This window comes from Vombatus ursinus, unplaced genomic scaffold (genome assembly GCF_900497805.2).
Source record: "Vombatus ursinus unplaced genomic scaffold, bare-nosed wombat genome assembly UNPS02014894.1, whole genome shotgun sequence".
In the NCBI taxonomy this organism is placed as follows: Eukaryota; Metazoa; Chordata; class Mammalia; order Diprotodontia; family Vombatidae; genus Vombatus; species Vombatus ursinus.
In genome coordinates this window covers 3,556,610-3,561,877 of record NW_020954672.1, presented here as the reverse complement: position 1 = coordinate 3,561,877, position 5,268 = coordinate 3,556,610, and the positions used below count along the sequence as shown (strand labels likewise).

At 37.6% G+C, this 5,268-nt stretch overlaps 1 protein-coding gene across 3 annotated transcripts in view; it reads left to right on the top strand.

The window, feature by feature from the left end:
- Nucleotides 1-5,268, top strand: part of ACIN1 (apoptotic chromatin condensation inducer 1) — a 43,294-nt gene that overhangs the window by 6,698 nt on the left and 31,328 nt on the right. The gene's annotated exons all lie outside the window — the stretch shown is intronic.

Genomic DNA, 5,268 nt, shown 5'->3' with positions numbered 1-5,268 from the left:
CTGCCACCATTGTAAAAAAAAAACAAAAACATACCACAGTTCTTGTAACAAATTAGCGTAATCAGGCAACAAATTAACACATTTTCCTTGTCCAAAAATGTATGTCTTACTCAGCACTTTGAGTCCATCAGTTCTTTGTCAGGAAGTGGGTATCATCTTTCATCATTGGTCTTCTGGAGTCGAGTGGTCAGTGTATTGATGAGTTCTTAAATCTTTCAAAGTTGTTTTTCTTTACAATGATGTTGTTACTGTATAAATTGTTTTGGTACTGTTCACTTCACTCTGCATAAGTTCATAAAAGTCTTCATAGATTTCTCTGAAGACTTTTTTTATGTCTTAGGAGATTTTAATTTGTTCAACCATTCCTCAGTTGATGGCCACTCTCTTAGGGTCCAGTTCTTTGTTGCAACAATGAGAGCTGCTGTGAATATTTTTATACACATAGGCTCTTTTATGATCTCTTTGGGACATAGATATATTAATGGTATCACTAGATCAAAGGGTGTGCACAGTGCAATGACTTTTAAGGTATAGTTCCAAATTGCTTTCCAGAATGACTGGACCAATTTACAGCTCCATCAGTAATACACCAGTGTGCCCATGTTCCCACAGCTGTTCCAACAGTTGTTTTTCTTTTTTGCCATCTTTGCCAATCTGATAGGTATGAAGTAGAACCTCAGAGTTAATTTGTATATCTCTAAGTATTAATGATTTGGAGAATTTTTTCCTGTCAGTTTTTTATACATATTGAATATCAGACCTTTATCAGAGAAAGTTGGTGCAAAGACTTTTTTCCCCAATTAACTTTCCCCTCTAATTTTAATTTTATTGATTAATTTGTACAAAAAAATTTTATGCAATCCTAATTTTCCATTTTTTCTTCCTCTGATCCTCTCTTAACTCTTATCTGATCACATCATCTAAGGCCTATATCCATTTGCACCTTTTTTGGTATATGGTGTCATGGTCTAAATCTAATTTCTGCCAAACTGCCTTTAGAATTATTAATAAGCCATTTTGGAGGTCTCTTGTTAGTTCTTCCTAAGAAGAACTCCTAACTCCTTCCCTCTTAGTCATTTCTCAAATATTTCTTGAATACCTACGATATTACCAGCATAATATATCATTCTGTTTTTCAGGGTGATATAATCTAGCTAGAAAAACAGCATACACATATGAAGATTGAGCTGCTCTGTTAACAAGAAACATATATATAGTCCCTCTCTTCCTAGAGCATATACAGTATTCTAGCTGGAGAAATATGACCCATATGAAGGTAACTTGTAAAAGCAAGTTCAAATAAGTGGTATAGACAATAGGGAATTTTGGGGGTTGATGGAAAGAAATCATTGTGGGCTAGAGTGGTCAGGGTAGAATTTAAATAGGTCTAGCCAAAAGCAGGAAGGCATTGTAGAACCAGGAAAAATGTCATAAGCTAAAGATTGGAAGTGGAAATGCACATGGCATTTTCAGAAAACAAGAAATAAACTAACTTGTTTGGAGCATAGGGTTCATTTTGGGGAAGAGTGAGAGAGATAAAGTTGGAAGTATTAGTTGGAAGTTAGGTTGTGAAAAGCTTTTAATGCTAGGCTAAGGAATCTATACCTTATTATAAGATCTAGACATTACTCTTTTTTTATATATAATTAATTAATTTATTTTTAGTTTTCACCAATCACTTCCAAAAGCTTTTGAGTTTTAAATTTTCTCCCCTCCTCCCTCCCTGTCCAAGATGGCATGAAATCTGACATAGGCTCTACGTGTATATTCCTATTAAACATATTTTCACATTAGTCATATTGTAAAGAAGAATTCGAACCCATAAGAGGAACCACAGGATAGAAGAAATAAAACAGAACATAAAAGAAGAAAGAGCAAATAGTGTGCATTGATCTGCATTCAAACTCCATAGATATTTCTCTGGATGTGGATAGCGTTTTCCATCATGAGACTTTTGGAGATGTCTTAGATCCTTGCATTGCTGAGAAGAGCTTAGACATTACTCTTTGAGTAATGGGGAGCCAGTGAGGAGGTATGAGAATAGTGTGAACACATTGGAACACGATTTCAACTATACTTTTGAGGTGAAAGTGAGAGATGAAAGGCAAGAGCCCTGAAATAAAAATGAATTAAAAAGCAAGTAAAGATTTTATAGATCAGGGTTTAGCAGTGTCTAATGCTGAGGGCTCACTGCTGGGCTGTGCTTGTTGACATCACTGGTGGGGAGGGGGGGTAGTACAGCCAGGAATCAGGGGAGAGAGCAAAATAATGAAACATATTTTATATATATATATATATGTGGTAGTGAGTGGTAGGGTACTCCCAACAGTTGTTTCAGTTATCTTGCAGTATCTTGCAAGCTGTAAGGTTACTGTCTCTGAACATGAATTTTAGAATAGGTTCAGAATTTGTTAGAAACCTTTTATGAAGCATTAGTTTAGAGCTCTAACAATTCCTAATTGAATCAGAATTAATGTCAGGTTATGTATCTAGAACATAGATTTGTTCAGGTCTAAGTTGTAAATCTGGTGTGAGAGATATACTTTTAGAGTGGCATTTTGGTTGTTGATAATAGAGGCTATTTATAGACTTCCAGGGATTCTCTCTGATTCCTAATTTGAAGATACATTGTAATGAACACGATCTATAAACCAGTCTGATGAGTTCTTACCTAGTCTTCATAGTTGTTCTGATAATTTGAACCCTATCATAAAAAAGTCAGGTGTTTACCAATATAATAGTCAGGTTGTGCTGATTTAGGTGCTGTCAACTTACAGATGTTAACCTCCTGTGTATATATTATGAAGGAAAAATCCTAGATTAAAAAGTATTCAATTTTTACACCTCAGGTGTAAATCTCTAGATTTTCACCCATCTGCCCCCCAGCATCCTTAGATTTCTTTTTCTGGATATTTGGGGAACACATTTCTTTCATGATGCCTCAACTACTTTTGGTTTCTGTCTCTGTTTTGGTCTCTTTTCTCTGTGTCCTATCTAATCAATTTGTGGGAAAATCCCTTTTTTCTTGATTCAGTTAACAAAAGGTTGGGATTTTTCAGAAGGAAGTTTTACCAGGAAATATGGAGGAATAAGGGAATAAGCGATTATATAGTATCTGCTATGTGTCAGGTACTGTGCTAAGCTCTTTACAAGTATTATCACATATGATCCTCTCATGATACTATACTGTAAGATAGGTGTTATTTTTATCCCAATTTTCTAGTTGAGGAAACTAAGGCAAACAGGTTAAATGATTTGCCTAGGGTCATATAGCTAGTAAGTATCTGAGGCCAATTTCAGGTCTTCCTGAGTTCAAATAAAAGAAGAACAAAATAAATACCAAGACATAACAAATACATAAATTTGTAGTGTACAGCTTTCTTAACTGCAGGTAAGTGATAAATTGCACTACCAAATAGCTTCATAGGCATGCAGACTTTAGTCATTTCTTTATTTAAGTCTTGTCTGCTGGTGATGCTGAAGAATGTTAGACCACACTGCTTAAATTTCTTACTTAAGATAGATTTCAGCGTGCATTATTGCCAGTATTTAGTTGGATTCTTGTGCCTTCATAGAACCTGATTCCTATTTCTTTTTTCTAGTTGTGGGTCTCCCAGTTAACTATTCTTCAGTCACACTGCCCCCTGTGAGTTTTGACCTAATTCCTGTCCTTCTGGCTAAGAATTCATTTACCTTTCTCATTCCCAAAGATTCCTTCCACAGATTTCAGGTCACCCTGCACTGATGTTATAGTGGTCTCTTCTCACCTCCCTCCTTGAATTTCCTAGGCTTCACGAAATCCTGACCTTCATCATGTTCCTGACCTATTTTTCTTTTATTTGATTTTATTGCAGCATATTCACCCACTACTTGTTAAATCTGATTCTACTCCTTGTTAACATTTAGCTTCCTCACCTCTTTTCCTAAGCTGGCATCTCATCCTAGTGTCACGAACAGCTCAGCCCCAGGCATCCTCTGTGACAGGCCATCTTTCCCAGGTGAAGCCTCTCATTACCCCTCAAGTTCCTTGTTATTCCAGAAGTAACCTTCTAATTCATTACGTTGTCCCATTTCAGAACTCATTCTTTCTTCTGAATTGAACATTTGGTTCCTGGTTCCTGTTGGAGGGATGCTTCTACTGCTCTAGTTAGTTTGTGGACCATTGGTAACTGGCAAGTTGTTAGCGCAATGCAGTCACAAGCAAGTTACCAGCCCATCTGCTTCTCCAGCTTTTTAACCCCTCATCTTGGTGCCCTTCAGATCTTCCAGAGGCTCTCACTACAGTTGTCATTTTACACGTGCAGAGTTGTCACACAAAACAGAATTAGAAGACAGATTCTAGTCCCAGCTCAGCCACTTAGTGTGTGGGAGAGTGGATGTGATGTTGGACAAGTCATGCAACCTCTCTCAGCCTTAGCTACTGATCTGAAAAGGAGGAATAATTATAGTTGCTCTGTCATCACAAGATTAGGAAGATCAAATAAGATAATATATGGTAGAAGAAAGAATTTTTTAAATTATAAAGTGCTATATGGATGTCTAATACAGCAGTAACACATTTTGATAAAAAAAATAACTAACTTAATTTCCATAAAAACAGTAATTAGCATTTATAGAACACTTTAAGGTTTGTAAAGCACTTTTATAAATATTGTCTCATATTAATCCTCAGAACAATCTTAGGAGGTAGGTGCTATTATTATTATCCCCATTTTACAGATGAAACTGAGGTAGAATTTATATGACTTGCCCAGGGTCACACAACCAGCAAATATCTAAGGCGGGGTGGGGAACCTACGGCCTCAAGGCCGCATGTGGCCTTCTAGGTCCTTGAGTGTGGCCTTTTGACTGAGTCCAGGTTTTACAGAACAAATCCTTTTACTAAAGGAATTTTTTGAAAAGCTCAGAAAATATTGCCCCAGGAAAAATCCTGGAACAGCTGAACCAAAAGAAGGATGAGGTGCAGCAGTCCAGTAGCCCAGGTAGCTTGAGGGATTAACGGGAAAGGCCCCTCTTGCCTTGGGGAAAAGGGAGCAGTACAGAATGGGAGGCATCCCAGCAAGCTAGTGGAAAGACTCACCTCAGCATACCAGGAATAGATCCTGAAACCAAGGTGGTGGAGTAGGCAAATACCAACACTAGGACCCCCCCGAGTGCCTCAATGAGGGCAGGAGAACCAGTGGAAACCAGCTTGGGAAACCACCAGTTGCCTGGGCATTCTACAGCAACCAGCTCTCCCAGTGCCTCAGCAAAACTAAGGGAAGCAGT